Source organism: Hordeum vulgare, chromosome 7H, assembly GCF_904849725.1.
Source record: "Hordeum vulgare subsp. vulgare chromosome 7H, MorexV3_pseudomolecules_assembly, whole genome shotgun sequence".
Classification (NCBI taxonomy): Eukaryota; Viridiplantae; Streptophyta; class Magnoliopsida; order Poales; family Poaceae; genus Hordeum; species Hordeum vulgare.
Window position 1 is genome coordinate 28,477,717 of NC_058524.1, and position 20,320 is coordinate 28,498,036.

Consider the following 20,320-nt stretch of genomic DNA (forward strand, 5'->3'; position numbering starts at 1 on the left):
TTCATTTCAAATGCTTTTCAATTTCATGGTCTTATAGCTCAAAATAATCAGTAAATGCATGAAAAATAACAAATGAAGTCAGAAAGGCTTGTAAATTGATGATGTGGCTTTGAATGGTGCATTTTGAACACAGAAAAACAAGGGGGTTCAAATAAGTTCAAATAAATTGAAATCCCTTTGTAACACACGAGTTTCCGTATGAAACCCTGATACTTCGAAGGAGATTGTCTGTTTTGTACACGAAGTGCATCTAGTTTTTGCTGTAAGCCTCTCTACTTTCTTGCACATGCTATGTGGGTGAAATGATGATACCATGCCAACTTGGAACCTTTTCAGAGTTCATTTAAAATGCTTTTCAATTTCACGGTCTTATAGCTCAAAATAATCAGTAAATGCATGAAAAATAACAAATGAAGTCAGAAAGGGTTGTAAATTGATGATGTGGCTTTGAATGATGCATTTTGAACACAGAAAACAAGGGGGTTCAATTAAGTTCAAAAAAATTGAAATCCCTTTGTAACACACGAGTTTCCGTATGAAACCGTGATACTTCGAGGGAGATTGTGTGTTTTGTACACGAAGCGCATCCAGTTTTTGCTGTAAGCCTCTCTACTTTCTTGCACATGCTATGTGGTTGAACTGATGATACCATGCCAACTTGGAACCTTTTCATAGTTCATTTCAAATGTTTTTCAATTTCATGGTCTTATAGCTCAAAATAATCAGTAAATGCATCAAAAATAACAAATGAAGTGAGAAAGGGTTGTAAATTGATGATGTGGCTTTGAATGGTGCATTTTGAACACAGAAAAAGAAGGGGGTTCAAATAAGTTCAACCAAATTGAAATCCCTTTGTGACAGATGAGTTTCCGTATGAAACCCTCATACTTCGAAGGAGATTGTCTGTTTTGTACACGAAGTGCATCCAGTTTTTGCCGTAAGCCTCTCTACTTTCTCGCACATGCTATGTTGGTGAAATGATGATACCATGCCAACTTGGAACCTTTTCAGAGTTAATTTCAAATGCTTTTCAATTTCATGGTCTTATAGCTCAAAATAATCAGTAAATACATGAAAAATAACAAATGAAGTCAGAAAGGCTTGTAAATTGATGATGTGGCTCTGAACGATGCATTTTGAACACAGAAAAACAAGGGGGTTCAAATAAGTTCAAATAAATTGAAATCCCTTTGTAACACACGAGTTTCCGTATGAAACCCTGATACTTCGAAGGAGATTGTCTGTTTTGTATAGGAAGTGCATCCAGTTTTTGCCGTAAGCCTCTCTACTTTCTTGCACATGCTATGTGGGTGAAATGATGATACCATGCCAACTTGGAACCTTTTCAGACTTCATTTCAAATGCTTTTCAATTTCATGGTCATATAGCTAAAAATAATCAGTAAATGCATGAAAAATAACAAATGAAGTCAGAAAGGGCTGTAAATTGATGATGTGGCTTTTAATGGTGCATTTTGAACACAGAAAAACAAGGGGGTTCAAATAAGTTCATAAAAATTGAAATCCCTTTGTAACAGACGAGTTTCCGTATGAAACCCTCATATTTAGAAGGAGATTTTCTGTTTTGTACACGAAGTGCATCCAGTTTTTGCCGTATGCCTCTCTACTTTCTTGCACATGCTTTGTGGGTGAAATGATGATACCATGCCAACTTGGAACCTTTTCAGACTTCATTTCAAATGCTTTTCAATTTCATGGTCATATAGCTCAAAATAATCAGTAAATGCATGAAAAATAACAAATGAAGTCAGAAAGGGCTGTAAATTGATGATGTGGCTTTTAATGGTGCATTTTGAACACAGAAAAACAAGGGGGTTCAAATAAGTTCAAAAAAATTGAAATCCCTTTGTAAGAGATGAGTTTCCGTATGAAACCGTGATACTTCGAAGGAGATTGTCTGTTTTGTACACGAAGTGCATCCAGTTTTTGCCGTAAGCCTCTCTACTTTCTCGCACATGCTATGTGGGTGAAATGATGATACCATGCCAACTTGCAACCTTTTCAGAGTTCATTTCAAATGCTTTTCAATTTCATGGTCTTATAGCTCAAAGTAATCAGCAAATGCATGAAAAATAACAAATGAAGTCAGAAAGGGTTGTAAATTGATGATGTGGCTTTGAATGATGAATTTTGAACACAGAAAAACAAGGGGGTTCAAATAAGTTCAAAAAAATTGAAATCCCTTTGTAACACACGAGTTTCCGTATGAAACCCTCATACTTCGAAGGAGATTGTCTGTTTTGTACACGAAATGCATCCAGTTTTTGCCGTAAGCCTCTCTACTTTCTTGCACATGCTATGTGGTTGAAATGATGATACCACGCCAACTTGGAACCTTTTCTTAGTTCATTTCAAATGTTTTTCAATTTCATGGTCTTATAGCTCAAAATAATCAGTAAATGCATGAAAAATAACGAATGAAGTCAGAAAGGGTTGTAAATTGATGAAGTGGCTTTGAATGGTGCATTTTGAACACAGAAAAACAAGGGAGTTCAAATGAGTTCAAAAAAATTGAAATCCCTTTGTAAGAGTCGAGTTTAAGTACAAAACCCTGATACTTCAAAGGAGTTTGTCTGTTTTGTACACGAAGTGCATCTAGTTTTTGCCGTAAGCCTCTCTACTTTCTTGCACATGCTATGTGGGTGAAATGATGATACCATGCCAACTTGGAACCTTTTCAGAGTTCATTTCAAATGCTTTTCAATTTCATGGTTTTATAGCTCAAAATAATCAGTAAATGCATGAAAAATAACAAATGAAGTTAGAAAGGGTTGTAAATTGATGATGTGGCTTTGAACGGCGCATTTTGAACACAGAAAAACAAGGGGGTTCAAATAAGTTCAACAAAAATGAACTCCCTTTGTAACACATGAGTTTAAGTACAAAACCCTGATACTTTGAAGGAGATTGTCTGTTTTGTATAGGAAGTGCATCCAGTTTTTGCCGTAAGCCTCTCTACTTTCTTGCCCATGCTATGTGGGTGAAATGATGATACCATGCCAACTTGGAACCTTTTCAGACTTCATTTCAAATGCTTTTCAATTTCATGGTCATATAGCTCAAAATAATCAGTAAATGCATGAAAAATAACAAATGAAGTCAGAAAGGGCTGTAAATTGATGATGTGGCTTTTAATGGTGCATTTTGAACACAGAAAAACAAGGGGGGTTCAAATAAGTTCATAAAAATTGAAATCCCTTTGTAACAGACGAGTTTCCGTATGAAACCCTGATATTTAGAAGGAGATTGTCTGTTTTGTACACGAAGTGCATCCAGTTTTTGCCATATGCCTCTCTACTTTCTTGCACATGCTTTGTGGGTGAAATGATGATACCATGCCAACTTGGAACCTTTTCAGAGTTCATTTCAAATGCTTTTCAATTTCATGGTCTTATAGCTCAAAATAATCAGTAAATGCATGAAAAATAACAAATGAAGTCAGAAAGGCTTGTAAATTGATGATGTGGCTTTGAATGGTGCATTTTGAACGCAGAAAAACAAGGGGGTTCAAATAAGTTCAAATAAATTGAAATCCCTTTGTAACACACGAGTTTCCGTATGAAACCCTGATACTTCGAAGGAGATTGTCTGTTTTGTACACGAAGTGCATCTAGTTTTTGCCGTAAGCCTCTCTACTTTCTTGCACATGCTATGTGGGTGAAATGATGATACCATGCCAACTTGGAATCTTTTCAGAGTTCATTTCAAATGCTTTTCAATTTCACGGTCTTATAGCTCAAAATAATAAGTAAATGCATGAAAAATAACAAATGAAGTCAGAAAGGGTTGTAAATTGATGATGTGGCTTTGAATGATGCATTTTGAACACAGAAAACAAGGGGGTTCAAATAAGTTCAAAAAAATTGAAATCCCTTTGTAAGAGACGAGTTTCCGTATGAAACCGTGATACTTCGAAGGAGATTGTCTGTTTTGTACACGAAGTGCATCCAGTTTTTGCCGTAAGCCTCTCTACTTTCTCGCACATGCTATGTGGGTGAAATGATGATACCATGCCAACTTGCAACCTTTTCAGAGTTCATTTCAAATGCTTTTCAATTTCATGGTCTTATAGCTCAAAGTAATCAGCAAATGCATGAAAAATAACAAATGAAGTCAGAAAGGGTTGTAAATTGATGATGTGGCTTTGAATGATGAATTTTGAACACAGAAAAACAAGGGGGTTCAAATAAGTACAAAAAAATTGAAATCCCTTTGTAACACACGAGTTTCCGTATGAAACCCTGATACTTCGAAGGAGATTGTCTGTTTTGTACACGAAATGCATCCAGTTTTTGCCGTAAGCCTCTCTACTTTCTTGCACATGCTATGTGGTTGAAATGATGATACCACGCCAACTTGGAACCTTTTCTTAGTTCATTTCAAATGTTTTTCAATTTCATGGTCTTATAGCTCAAAATAATCAGTAAATGCATGAAAAATAACGAATGAAGTCAGAAAGGGTTGTAAATTGATGAAGTGGCTTTGAATGGTGCATTTTGAACACAGAAAAACAAGGGAGTTCAAATGAGTTCAAAAAAATTGAAATCCCTTTGTAAGAGTCGAGTTTAAGTACAAAACCCTGATACTTCGAAGGAGTTTGTCTGTTTTGTACACGAAGTGCATCTAGTTTTTGCCGTAAGCCTCTCTACTTTCTTGCACATGCTATGTGGGTGAAATGATGATACCATGCCAACTTGGAACCTTTTCAGAGTTCATTTCAAATGCTTTTCAATTTCATGGTTTTATAGCTCAAAATAATCAGTAAATGCATGAAAAATAACAAATGAAGTTAGAAAGGGTTGTAAATTGATGATGTGGCTTTGAATGGTGCATTTTGAACACAGAAAAAGAAGGGGGTTCAAATAAGTTCAACTAAATTGAAATCCCTTTGTGACAGATGAGTTTCCGTATGAAACCCTCATACTTCGAAGGAGATTGTCTGTTTTGTACACGAAGTGCATCCAGTTTTTGCCGTAAGCCTCTCTACTTTCTCGCACATGCTATGTTGGTGAAATGATGATACCATGCCAACTTGGAACCTTTTCAGAGTTCATTTCAAATGCTTTTCAATTTCATGGTCTTATAGCTCAAAATAATCAGTAAATACATGAAAAATAACAAATGAAGTGAGAAAGGGTTGTAAATTGATGATGTGGCTTTGAATGATGCATTTTGAACACAGAAAAACAAGGGGGTTCAAATAAGTTCAAAAAAATTGAAATCCCTTTGTAACAGACGAGTTTCCGTATGAAACCCTGATACTTCGAAGGAGATTGTCTGTTTTGTATAGGAAGTGCATCCAGTTTTTGCCGTAAGCCTCTCTACTTTCTTGCACATGCTATGTGGGTGAAATGATGATACCATGCCAACTTGGAACCTTTTCAGACTTCATTTCAAATGCTTTTCAATTTCATGGTCATATAGCTAAAAATAATCAGTAAATGCATGAAAAATAACAAATGAAGTCAGAAAGGGCTGTAAATTGATGATGTGGCTTTTAATGGTGCATTCTGAACACAGAAAAACAAGGGGGTTCAAATAAGTTCATAAAAATTGAAATCCCTTTGTAACAGGCGAGTTTCCGTATGAAACCCTGATATTTAGAAGGCGATTGTCTGTTTTGTACACGAAGTGGATCCAGTTTTTGCCGTAAGCCTCTCTACTTTCTGGCACATGCTTTGTGGGTGAAATGATGATACCATGCCAACTTGGAACCTTTTTAGAGTTCATTTCAAATGCTTTTCAATTTCATGGTCTTATAGCTCAAAATAATCAGTAAATGCATGAAAAATAACAAATGAAGTCAGAAAGGCTTGTAAATTGATGATGTGGCTTTGAATGGTGCATTTTGAACACAGAAAAACAAGGGGGTTCAAATAAGTTCAAAAAAAATTGAAATCACTTTGTAACACACGAGTTTCCGTATGAAACCCTCATACTTTGAAGGAGATTGTCTGTTTTGTACACGAAGTGCATCCAGTTTTTGCCGTGAGCCTCTCTACTTTCTCGCACATGCTATGTGGGTGAAATGATGATACCATGCCAACTTGGAACCTTTTCATAGTTCATTTCAAATGGTTTTCAATTTCATTGTCTTATAGCTCAAAATAATCAGTAAATGCATGAAAAATAACAAATGAAGTCAGAAAGGCTTGTAAATTGATGATGTGGCTTTGAATGCTGCATTTTGAACACAGAAAAACAAGGGGGGGTTCAAATAAGTTCAAAAAAATTGAAATCCCTTTGTAACAGACGAGTTTCGGTATGAAACCCTCGTACTTCGAACGAAATTGTCCGTTTTGTACATGAAGTGCATCTAGTTTTTGCCTTAAGCCTCTCTACTTTCTTGCACATGCTACGTGGGTGAAATGATGATACCATGCCAACTTGGAACCTTTTCAGAGTTCATTTCAAATGTTTTTCAATTTCATGGTCTTATAGCTCAAAATAATCAGTAATTGCATGAAAAATAACAAATGAAGTCAGAAAGGGTTGTAAATTGATGATGTGGCTTTGAATGGTGCATTTTGAACACAGAAAAACAAGGGGGTTCAAATAAGTTCAAATAAATTGAAATCCCTTTGTAACACACGAGTTTCCGTATGAAACCCTAATACTTCGAAGGAGATTGTCTCTTTTGTACACGAAGTGCATCTAGTTTTTGCCGTAAGCCTCTCTACTTTCTTGCACATGCTATGTGGGTGAAATGATGATACCATGCCAACTTGCAACCTTTTCAGAGTTCATTTCAAATGCTTTTCAATTTCATGGTCTTATAGCTCAAAATAATCAGTAAATGCATGAAAAATAACAAATGAAGTCAGAAAGGGTTGTAAATTGATTATGTGGGTTTGAATGGTGCATTTTGAACACAGAAAAACAAGGGGATTTAAATAAGTTCAACAAAAATGAAATCCCTTTGTAACAGACGAGTTTCCGTATGAAACCCTGATACTTCGAAGGATATTGTCTGTTTTGTACACGAAGTGCATCCAGTTTTTGCCGTAAGCCTCTCTACTTTCTCGCACATGCTATGTGGGTTAAATGATGATACCATGCCAACTTGGAACCTTTTCAGAGTTCATTTCAAATGCTTTTCAATTTCATGGTCTTATAGCTCAAAATAATGAGTAAATGCATGAAAAATAACAAATGAAGTCAGAAAGGGTTGTAAATTGATGATGTGGCTTTGAATGGTGCATTTTGAACACAGAAAAACAATGGAGTTCAAATGAGTTTAAAAAAGTTGAAATCCCTTTGTAACAGACGAGTTTCCGTATGAAACCCTCATACTTCGAAAGAGATTGTCCGTTTTGTACACGAAGTGGATCCAGTTTTTGCCTTAAGCCTCTCTACTTTCTTGCACATGCTATGTGGGTGAAATGATGATACCATGCCAACTTGCAACCTTTTCAGAGTTCATTTCAAATGCTTTTCAATTTCATGGTCTTATAGCTCAAAATAATCAGTAAATGCATGAAAAATAACAAATGAAGTCAGAAAGGGTTGTAAATTGATTATGTGGGTTTGAATGGTGCATTTTGAACACAGAAAAACAAGGGGATTTAAATAAGTTCAACAAAAATGAAATCCCTTTGTAACAGACGAGTTTCCGTATGAAACCCTGATACTTCGAAGGATATTGTCTGTTTTGTACACGAAGTGCATCCAGTTTTTGCCGTAAGCCTCTCTACTTTCTCGCACATGCTATGTGGGTTAAATGATGATACCATGCCAACTTGGAACCTTTTCAGAGTTCATTTCAAATGCTTTTCAATTTCATGGTCTTATAGCTCAAAATAATGAGTAAATGCATGAAAAATAACAAATGAAGTCAGAAAGGGTTGTAAATTGATGATGTGGCTTTGAATGGTGCATTTTGAACACAGAAAAACAATGGAGTTCAAATGAGTTTAAAAAAGTTGAAATCCCTTTGTAACAGACGAGTTTCCGTATGAAACCCTCATACTTCGAAAGAGATTGTCCGTTTTGTACACGAAGTGGATCCAGTTTTTGCCTTAAGCCTCTCTACTTTCTTGCACATGCTATGTGGGTGAAATGATGATACCATGCCAACTTGCAACCTTTTCAGAGTTCATTTCAAATGCTTTTCAATTTCATGGTCTTATAGCTCAAAATAATCAGTAAATGCATGAAAAATAACAAATGAAGTCAGAAAGGGTTGTAAATTGATTATGTGGGTTTGAATGGTGCATTTTGAACACAGAAAAACAAGGGGGTTCAAATAAGTTCAAAAAAATTGAAATCCCTTTGTAACAGACGAGTTTCCGTATGAAACCCTCATACTTCGAAGGAGATTGTGTGTTTTGTACACGAAGTGCATCCAGTTTTTGCCGTAAACCTCTCTACTTTCTTGCACATGCTATGTGGGTGAAATGATGATACCATGCCAACTTGGAACCTTTTCAGAGTTCATTTCAAATGCTTTTCAATTTAATGGTCTTATAGCTAAAAATAATCAGTAAATGCATGAAAAATAACAAATGAAGTGAGAAAGAGTTGTAAATTGATGATGTGGCTTTCAATGTTGCATTTTGAACACAGAAAAACAAGGGGATTTAAATAAGTTCAACAAAAATGAAATCCCTTTGTAACACACGAGTTTCCGTATGAAACCCTAATACTTCGAAGGAGATTGTCTGTTTTGTACACGAAGTGCATCCATTTTTGCCGTAAGCCTCTCTACTTTCTCACACATGCTATGTGGGTGAAATGATTATACCATGCCAAGTTGCAACCTTTTCAGAGTTCATTTCAAATGCTTTTCAATTTCATGGTCTTATAGCTCAAAATAATCAGTAAATGCATGAAAAATAACAAATGAAGTCAGAAAGGGTTGTAAATTGATGATGTGGCTTTGAATGATGCATTTTGAACACAGAAAAACAAGGGGGTTCAAATAAGTTCAAAAAAATTGAAATCCCTTTGTAACACACGAGTTTCCGTATGAAACCCTGATACTTCGAAGGAGATTGTTTGTTTTGTACACGAAGTGAATCCAGTTTTTGCCGTAAGCCTCTCTACTTTCTTGCACATGCTATGTGGTTGAAATGATGATACCATGCCAACTTGGAACCTTTTCATAGTTCATTTCAAATGTTTTTCAATTTCATGGTCTTATAGCTCAAAATAATCAGTAAATGCATGAAAAATAACAAATGAAGTCAGAAAGGGTTGTAAATTAATTATGTGGCTTTGAATGGTGCATTTTGAACACAGAAAAACAAGGGGGTTCAAATAAGTTCAAAAAAATTGAAATCCCTTTGTAAGAGACGAGTTTCCGTATGAAACCGTGATACTTCGAAGGAGATTGTCTGTTTTGTACACGAAGTGCATCCAGTTTTTGCCGTAAGCCTCTCTACTTTCTCGCACATGCTATGTGGGTGAAATGATGATACCATGCCAACTTGCAACCTTTTGAGAGTTCATTTCAAATGCTTTTCAATTTCATGGTCTTATAGCTCAAAGTAATCAGCAAATGCATGAAAAATTACAAATGAAGTCAGAAAGGGTTGTAAATTGATGATGTGGCTTTGAATGATGAATTTTGAACACAGAAAAACAAGGGGGTTCAAATAAGTACAAAAAAATTGAAATCCCTTTGTAACACACGAGTTTCCGTATGAAACCCTGATACTTCGAAGGAGATTGTCTGTTTTGTACACGAAATGCATCCAGTTTTTGCCGTAAGCCTCTCTACTTTCTTGCACATGCTATGTGGTTGAAATGATGATACCACGCCAACTTGGAACCTTTTCTTAGTTCATTTCAAATGTTTTTCAATTTCATGGTCTTATAGCTCAAAATAATCAGTAAATGCATGAAAAATAACGAATGAAGTCAGAAAGGGTTGTAAATTGATGAAGTGGCTTTGAATGGTGCATTTTGAACACAGAAAAACAAGGGAGTTCAAATGAGTTCAAAAAAATGAAATCCCTTTGTAAGAGTCGAGTTTAAGTACAAAACCCTGATACTTCGAAGGAGTTTGTCTGTTTTGTACACGAAGTGCATCTAGTTTTTGCCGTAAGCCTCTCTACTTTCTTGCACATGCTATGTGGGTGAAATGATGATACCATGCCAGCTTGGAACCTTTTCAGAGTTCATTTCAAATGCTTTTCAATTTCATGGTTTTATAGCTCAAAATAATCAGTAAATGCATGAAAAATAACAAATGAAGTTAGAAAGGGTTGTAAATTGATGATGTGGCTTTGAACGGCGCATTTTGAACACAGAAAAACAAGGGGGTTCAAATAAGTTCAACAAAAATGAACTCCCTTTGTAACACATGAGTTTAAGTACAAAACCCTGATACTTTGAAGGAGATTGTCTGTTTTGTATAGGAAGTGCATCCAGTTTTTGCCGTAAGCCTCTCTACTTTCTTGCCCATGCTATGTGGGTGAAATGATGATACCATGCCAACTTGGAACCTTTTCAGACTTCATTTCAAATGCTTTTCAATTTCATGGTCATATAGCTCAAAATAATCAGTAAATGCATGAAAAATAACAAATGAAGTCAGAAAGGGCTGTAAATTGATGATGTGGCTTTTAATGGTGCATTTTGAACACAGAAAAACAAGGGGGGTTCAAATAAGTTCATAAAAATTGAAATCCCTTTGTAACAGACGAGTTTCCGTATGAAACCCTGATATTTAGAAGGAGATTGTCTGTTTTGTACACGAAGTGCATCCAGTTTTTGCCATATGCCTCTCTACTTTCTTGCACATGCTTTGTGGGTGAAATGATGATACCATGCCAACTTGGAACCTTTTCAGAGTTCATTTCAAATGCTTTTCAATTTCATGGTCTTATAGCTCAAAATAATCAGTAAATGCATGAAAAATAACAAATGAAGTCAGAAAGGCTTGTAAATTGATGATGTGGCTTTGAATGGTGCATTTTGAACGCAGAAAAACAAGGGGGTTCAAATAAGTTCAAATAAATTGAAATCCCTTTGTAACACACGAGTTTCCGTATGAAACCCTGATACTTCGAAGGAGATTGTCTGTTTTGTACACGAAGTGCATCTAGTTTTTGCCGTAAGCCTCTCTACTTTCTTGCACATGCTATGTGGGTGAAATGATGATACCATGCCAACTTGGAACCTTTTCAGAGTTCATTTCAAATGCTTTTCAATTTCACGGTCTTATAGCTCAAAATAATCAGTAAATGCATGAAAAATAACAAATGAAGTCAGAAAGGGTTGTAAATTGATGATGTGGCTTTGAATGATGCATTTTGAACACAGAAAACAAGGGGGTTCAAATAAGTTCAAAAAAATTGAAATCCCTTTGTAAGAGACGAGTTTCCGTATGAAACCGTGATACTTCGAAGGAGATTGTCTGTTTTGTACACGAAGCGCATCCAGTTTTTGCCGTAAGCCTCTCTACTTTCTCGCACATGCTATGTGGGTGAAATGATGATACCATGCCAACTTGCAACCTTTTCAGAGTTCATTTCAAATGCTTTTCAATTTCATGGTCTTATAGCTCAAAGTAATCAGCAAATGCATGAAAAATAACAAATGAAGTCAGAAAGGGTTGTAAATTGATGATGTGGCTTTGAATGATGAATTTTGAACACAGAAAAACAAGGGGGTTCAAATAAGTACAAAAAAATTGAAATCCCTTTGTAACACACGAGTTTCCGTATGAAACCCTGATACTTCGAAGGAGATTGTCTGTTTTGTACACGAAATGCATCCAGTTTTGGCCGTAAGCCTCTCTACTTTCTGGCACATGCTATGTGGTTGAAATGATGATACCACGCCAACTTGGAACCTTTTCTTAGTTCATTTCAAATGGTTTTCAATTTCATGGTCTTATAGCTCAAAATAATCAGTAAATGCATGAAAAATAACGAATGAAGTCAGAAAGGGTTGTAAATTGATGAAGTGGCTTTGAATGGTGCATTTTGAACACAGAAAAACAAGGGAGTTCAAATGAGTTCAAAAAAATTGAAATCCCTTTGTAAGAGTCGAGTTTAAGTACAAAACCCTGATACTTCGAAGGAGTTTGTCTGTTTTGTACACGAAGTGCATCTAGTTTTTGCCGTAAGCCTCTCTACTTTCTTGCACATGCTTTGTGGGTGAAATGATGATACCATGCCAACTTGGAACCTTTTCAGAGTTCATTTCAAATGCTTTTCAATTTCATGGTTTTATAGCTCAAAATAATCAGTAAATGCATGAAAAATAACAAATGAAGTCAGAAAGGGCTGTAAATTGATGATGTGGCTTTTAATGGTGCATTTTGAACACAGAAAAACAAGGGGGTTCAAATAAGTTCAAAAAAATTGAAATCCCTTTGTAAGAGACGAGTTTCCGTATGAAACCGTGATACTTCGAAGGAGATTGTCTGTTTTGTACACGAAGTGCATCCAGTTTTTGCCGTAAGCCTCTCTACTTTCTCGCACATGCTTTGTGGGTGAAATGATGATACCATGCCAACTTGGAACCTTTTCAGAGTTCATTTCAAATGCTTTTCAATTTCACGGTCTTATAGCTCAAAATAATCGGTAAATGCATGAAAAATAACAAATGAAGTCAGAAAGGGTTGTAAATTGATGATGTGGCTTTGAATGGTGAATTTTGAACACAGAAAAACAAGGGGGTTCAAATAAGTTCAAATAAATTGAAATCCCTTTGTAACACACGAGTTTCCGTATGAAACCCTGATACTTCGAAGGAGATTGTCTGTTTTGTACACGAAATGCATCCAGTTTTTGCCGTAAGCCTCTCTACTTTCTTGCACATGCTATGTGGTTGAAATGATGATACCACGCCAACTTGGAACCTTTTCTTAGTTCATTTCAAATGTTTTTCAATTTCATGGTCTTATAGCTCAAAATAATCAGTAAATGCATGAAAAATAACGAATGAAGTCAGAAAGGGTTGTAAATTGATGAAGTGGCTTTGAATGGTGCATTTTGAACACAGAAAAACAAGGGAGTTCAAATGAGTTCAAAAAAATTGAAATCCCTTTGTAAGAGTCGAGTTTAAGTACAAAACCCTGATACTTCGAAGGAGTTTGTCTGTTTTGTACACGAAGTGCATCTAGTTTTTGCCGTAAGCCTCTCTACTTTCTTGCACATGCTATGTGGGTGAAATGATGATACCATGCCAACTTGGAACCTTTTCAGAGTTCATTTCAAATGCTTTTCAATTTCATGGTTTTATAGCTCAAAATAATCAGTAAATGCATGAAAAATAACAAATGAAGTTAGAAAGGGTTGTAAATTGATGATGTGGCTTTGAACGGCGCATTTTGAACACAGAAAAACAAGGGGGTTCAAATAAGTTCAACAAAAATGAACTCCCTTTGTAACACATGAGTTTAAGTACAAAACCCTGATACTTTGAAGGAGATTGTCTGTTTTGTATAGGAAGTGCATCCAGTTTTTGCCGTAAGCCTCTCTACTTTCTTGCCCATGCTATGTGGGTGAAATGATGATACCATGCCAACTTGGAACCTTTTCAGACTTCATTTCAAATGCTTTTCAATTTCATGGTCATATAGCTCAAAATAATCAGTAAATGCATGAAAAATAACAAATGAAGTCAGAAAGGGCTGTAAATTGATGATGTGGCTTTTAATGGTGCATTTTGAACACAGAAAAACAAGGGGGGTTCAAATAAGTTCATAAAAATTGAAATCCCTTTGTAACAGACGAGTTTCCGTATGAAACCCTGATATTTAGAAGGAGATTGTCTGTTTTGTACACGAAGTGCATCCAGTTTTTGCCATATGCCTCTCTACTTTCTTGCACATACTTTGTGGGTGAAATGATGATACCATGCCAACTTGGAACCTTTTCAGAGTTCATTTCAAATGCTTTTCAATTTCACGGTCTTATAGCTCAAAATAATCGGTAAATGCATGAAAAATAACAAATGAAGTCAGAAAGGCTTGTAAATTGATGATGTGGCTTTGAATGGTGCATTTTGAACACAGAAAAACAAGGGGGTTCAAATAAGTTCAAATAAATTGAAATCCCTTTGTAACACACGAGTTTCCGTATGAAACCCTGATACTTCGAAGGAGATTGTCTGTTTTGTACACGAAGTGCATCTAGTTTTTGCCGTAAGCCTCTCTACTTTCTTGCACATGCTATGTGGGTGAAATGATGATACCATGCCAACTTGGAACCTTTTCAGAGTTCATTTCAAATGCTTTTCAATTTCACGGTCTTATAGCTCAAAATAATCAGTAAATGCATGAAAAATAACAAATGAAGTCAGAAAGGGTTGTAAATTGATGATGTGGCTTTGAATGATGCATTTTGAACACAGAAAACAAGGGGGTTCAAATAAGTTCAAAAAAATTGAAATCCCTTTGTAACACACGAGTTTCCGTATGAAACCGTGATACTTCGAGGGAGATTGTGTGTTTTGTACACGAAGCGCATCCAGTTTTTGCTGTAAGCCTCTCTACTTTCTTGCACATGCTATGTGGTTGAACTGATGATACCATGCCAACTTGGAACCTTTTCATAGTTCATTTCAAATGTTTTTCAATTTCATGGTCTTATAGCTCAAAATAATCAGTAAATGCATCAAAAATAACAAATGAAGTCAGAAAGGGTTGTAAATTGATGATGTGGCTTTGAATGGTGCATTTTGAACACAGAAAAAGAAGGGGGTTCAAATAAGTTCAACCAAATTGAAATCCCTTTGTGACAGATGAGTTTCCGTATGAAACCCTCATACTTCGAAGGAGATTGTCTGTTTTGTACACGAAGTGCATCCAGTTTTTGCCGTAAGCCTCTCTACTTTATTCCACATGCTATGTGGTTGAAATGATGATACCATGCCAACTTGGGACCTTTTCAGAGTTAATTTCAAATGCTTTTCAATTTCTTGGTCTTATAGCTCAAAATAATCAGTAAATGCATGAAAAATAACAAATGAAGTCAGAAAGGGCTGTAAAGTGATGATGTGGCTTTGAATGATGCATTTTGAACACAGAAAAACAAGGGGGTTCAAATAAGTTCAAAAAAATTGAAATCCCTTTGTAACAGACGAGTTTCCGTATGAAACCTTGATACATAGAAGGAGATTGTTTGTTTTGTACACGAAGTGCATCCAGTTTTTGCCGTAAGCCTCTCTAATTTTTGCACATGCTATGTGGTTGAAATGATGATACCATGCCAACTTGGAACCTTTTCATAGTTCATTTCAAATGTTTTTCAATTTCATTGTCTTATAGCTCAAAATAATCAGTAAATGCATGAAAAATAACAAATGAAGGCAGAAAGGCTTGTAAATTGATGATGTGGCTTTGAATGGTGCATTTTGAACACAGAAAAACAAGGGGGGGTTCAAATAAGTTCAAAAAAATTGAAATCCCTTTGTAACAGACGTGTTTCGGTATGAAACCCTCGTACTTCGAACGAGATTGTCCGTTTTGTACATGAAGTGCATCCAGTTTTTGCCTTAAGCCTCTCTACTTTCTTGCACATGCTACGTGGGTGAAATGATGATACCATGCCAACTTGGAACCTTTTCAGAGTTCATTTCAAATGTTTTTCAATTTCATGGTCTTATAGCTCAAAATAATCAGTAATTGCATGAAAAATAATGAATGAAGTCAGAAAGGGTTGTAAATTGATGATGTGGCTTTGAATGGTGCATTTTGAACACAGAAAAACAAGGGGATTCAAATACGTTCAACAAAAATGAAATTTCTTTGTAATAGACGAGTTTCCGTATGAAACCATGATACTTCGAAGGAGATTGTCTGTTTTGTACACGAAACGCATCCAGTTTTTGCCGTAAGCCTCTCTACTTTCTCGCACATGCGATGTGGGTGAAATGATGATACCATGCCAACTTGGAACCTTTTCAGAGTTCATTTCAAATGCTTTTCAATTTCACGGTCTTATAGCTCAAAATAATCAGTAAATGCATGAAAAATAACAAATGAAGTCAGAAAGGGTTGTAAATTGATGATGTGTCTTTGAATGATGCATTTTGAACACATAAAAACAAGGGGGTTCAAATAAGTTCAAAAAAACTGAAATCCCTTTGTAACACACGAGTTTCCGTATGAAACCGTGATACTTCGAAGGAGATTGTGTGGATTTGTACACGAAGCGCATCCAGTTTTTGCCGTAAGCCTCTCTACTTTCTTGCACATGCTATGTGGTTGAAATGATGATACCATGCCAACTTGGAACCTTTTCATAGTTCATTTCAAATGTTTTTCAATTTCATGGTCTTATAGCTCAAAATAATCAGTAAATGCATCAAAAATAACAAATGAAGTCAGAACGGGTTGTAAATTGATGATGTGGCTTTGAATGGTGCATTTTGAACACAGAAAAACAAGGGGGTTCAAATAAGTTCAACTAAAATGAAATCCCTTTGTGACAGATGAGTTTCCGTATGAAACCCTCATACTTCGAAGGAGATTGTCTGTTTTGTACACGAAGTGCATCCAGTTTTTGCCGTAAGCCTCTCTATTTTCTCGCACATGCTATGTTGGTGAAATGATGATACCATGCCAACTTGGAACCTTTTGAGAGTTCATTTCAAATGCTTTTCAATTTCATGGTCTTCTAGCTCAAAATAATCAGTAAATGCATGAAAAATAACAAATGAAGTGAGAAAGGGTTGTAAATTGATGATGTGGCTTTGAATGATGCATTTTGAACACAGAAAAACAAGGGGGGTCAAATAAGTTCAAAAAAATTGAAATCCCTTTGTAACCGACGAGTTTCCGTATGAAACCCTCATACTTCGAAGGAGATTGTGCGTTTTGTACACGAAGTGCTGTTTTTTCCGTAAGCCTCTCTACTTTCTTGCACATGCTATGTGGGTGAAATGATGATACCATGCCAACTTGGAACCTTTTCAGAGTTCATTTCAAATGTTTTTCAATTTCATGGTCTTATAGCTCAAAATAATCAATAATTGCATGAAAAATAACAAATGAAGTCAGAAAGAGTTGTAAATTGATGATGTGGCTTTGAATGGTGCATTTTGAACACAGAAAAACAAGGGGATTTAAATAAGTTCAACAAAAATGAAATCCCTTTGTAACAGACGAGTTTCCGTATGAAACCCTGATACTTCGAAGGAGATTGTCTGTTATGTACACGAAGTGCATCCAGTTTTTGCCATAAGCCTCTCTACTTTCTCGCAAATGCTATGTGGGTGAAATGATGATACCATGCCAACTTGGAACCTTTTCAGAGTTCATTTCAAATGCTTTTCAATTCATGGTCTTATAGCTCAATATAATCAGTAAATGCATGAAAAATAACAAATGAAGTCAGAAAGGCTTGTAAATTGATGATGTGGCTTTGAATGGTGCATTTTGAACACAGAAAAACAAGGGGGTTCAAATAAGTTCAAATAAATTGAAATCCCTTTGTAACACACGAGTTTCCGTATGAAACCCTAATACTTCGAAGGAGATTGTCTCTTTTGTACACGAAGTGCATCTAGTTTTTGCCGTAAGCCTCTCTACTTTCTTGCACATGCTATGTGGGTCAAATGATGATACCATGCCAACTTGGAACCTTTTCAGAGTTCATTTCAAATGCTTTTCAATTTCATGGTTTTATAGCTCAAAATAATCAGTAAATGCATGAAAAATAACAAATGAAGTTAGAAAGGGTTGTAAGTTGATGATGTGGCTTTGAACGGCGCATTTTGAACACAAAAAAACAAGGGGGTTCAAATAAGTTTAAAAAAATGAAATCCCTTTGTAACACATGAGTTTCCGTACGAAACCCTGATACTTCGAAGGAGATTGTCTGTTTTGTACACGAAGTGCATCCAGTTTTTGCCGTAAGCCTCTCCACTTTCTCGCACATGCTATGTGGGTGAAATGATGATACCATGCCAATTTGGAACCTTTTCAGAGTTCTTTTCAAATGCTTTTCAATTTCATGGTCTTATAGCTCAAAATAATCAGTAAATGCATGAAAAATAACAAATGAAGTCAGAAAGGGTTGTAAATTGATGATGTGGCTTTGAATGGTGCATTTTGAACAGAGAAAAATAAGGGGGTTCAGATAAGTTCAACAAAAATGAAATCCCTTTGTAACAGATGAGTTTCCGTATGAAACCCTCATACTTCGAAGGAGATTGTTTGTTTTGAACACGAAGTGCATCCAGTTTTTGCCGTAAGCCTCTCTACTTTCTCGCACATTCTATGTGGATGAAATGATGATACCATGCCAACTTGGAACCTTTTCAGAGTTCATTTCAAATGCTTTTCAATTTCATGGTCTTATAGTTCAAAATAATCAGTAAATGCATGAAAAATAACAAATGAAGTGAGAAAGGGTTGTAAATTGATGATGTGGCTTTGAATGATGCATTTTGAACACAGAAAAACAAGGGGGTTCAAATTAGTTCAAAAAAATTGAAATCCCTTTGTAACAGACGAGTTTCCGTATGAAAGCCTGATACTTCGAACGAGATTGTCCATTTTGTACACGAAGTGCATCCAGTTTTTGCCTTAAGCCTCTCTACTTTCTTGCACATGCTATGTGCGTGAAATGATGATATCATGCCAACTTGGACCCTTTTGAGAGTTCATTTCAAATGTTTTTCAATTTCATGGTCTTATAGCTCAAAATAATCAGTAATTGCATGAAAAATAACAAATGAAGTCAGAAAGGGTTGTAAATTGATCATGTGGCTTTGAATGGTGCATTTTTGAACACAGAAAAACAAGGGGGTTCAAATAAGTTCAAAAAAAATTGAAATCCTCCCTTTGTAACACACGAATTTCCATATGAAACCCTCATACTTCGAAGGAGATTGTTTGTTTTGTACACGAAGTGCATCCAGTTTTTGCCGTAAGCCTCTCTACTTTATTCCACATGCTATGTGGTTGAAATGATGATACCATGCCAACTTGGGACCTTTTCAGAGTTCATTTCAAATGCTTTTCAATTTCTTGGTCTTATAGCTCAAAATAATCAGTAAATGCATGAAAAATAACAAATGAAGTCAGAAAGGGTTGTAAATTGATGATGTGGCTTTGAATGATGCATTTTGAACACAGAAAAATAAGGGGGTTCAAATAAGTTCAAAAAAAATTGAAATCCCTTTGTAACACACGAGTTTCCGTATGAAACCCCGATACTTCGAAGGAGATTGTTTGTTTTGTACACGAAGTGCATCCAGTTTTTGCCGTAAGCCTCTCTAATTTTTGCACATGCTATGTGGTTGAAATGATGATACCATGCCAACTTGGAACCTTTTCATAGTTCATTTCAAATGTTTTTCAATTTCATTGTCTTATAGCTCAAAATAATCAGTAAATGCATGAAAAATAACAAATGAAGGCAGAAAGGCTTGTAAATTGATGATGTGGCTTTGAATGGTGCATTTTGAACACAAAAAAACAAGGGGGGGGGGGTTCAAATAAGTTCAAAAAAATTGAAATCCCTTTGTAACAGACGTGTTTCGGTATGAAACCCTCGTACTTCGAACGAAATTGTCCGTTTTGTACATGAAGTGCATCCAGTTTTTGCCTTAAGCCTCTCTACTTTCTTGCACATGCTACGTGGGTGAAATGATGATAGCATGCCAACTTGGAACCTTTTCAGAGTTCATTTCAAATGTTTTTCAATTTCATGGTCTTATAGCTCAAAATAATCAGTAATTGCATGAAAAATAATGAATGAAGTCAGAAAGGGTTGTAAATTGATGATGTGGCTTTGAATGGTGCATTTTGAACACAGAAAAACAAGGGGATTCAAATACGTTCAACAAAAATGAAATTTCTTTGTAATAGACGAGTTTCCGTATGAAACCATGATACTTCGAAGGAGATTGTCTGTTTTGTACACGAAACGCATCCAGTTTTTGCCGTAAGCCTCTCTACTTTCTCGCACATGCGATGTGGGTGAAATGATGATACCATGCCAACTTGGAACCTTTTCAGAGTTCATTTCAAATGCTTTTCAATTTCACGGTCTTATAGCTCAAAATAATCAGTAAATGCATGAAAAATAACAAATGAAGTCAGAAAGGGTTGTAAATTGATGATGTGGCTTTGAATGATGCATTTTGAACACATAAAAACAAGGGGGTTCAAATAAGTTCAAAAAAACTGAAATCCCTTTGTAACACACGAGTTTCCGTATGAAACCGTGATACTTCGAAGGAGATTGTGTGATTTGTACACGAAGCGCATCCAGTTTTTGCCGTAAGCCTCTCTACTTTCTTGCACATGCTATGTGGTTGAAATGATGATACCATGCCAACTTGGAACCTTTTCATAGTTCATTTCAAATGTTTTTCAATTTCATGGTCTT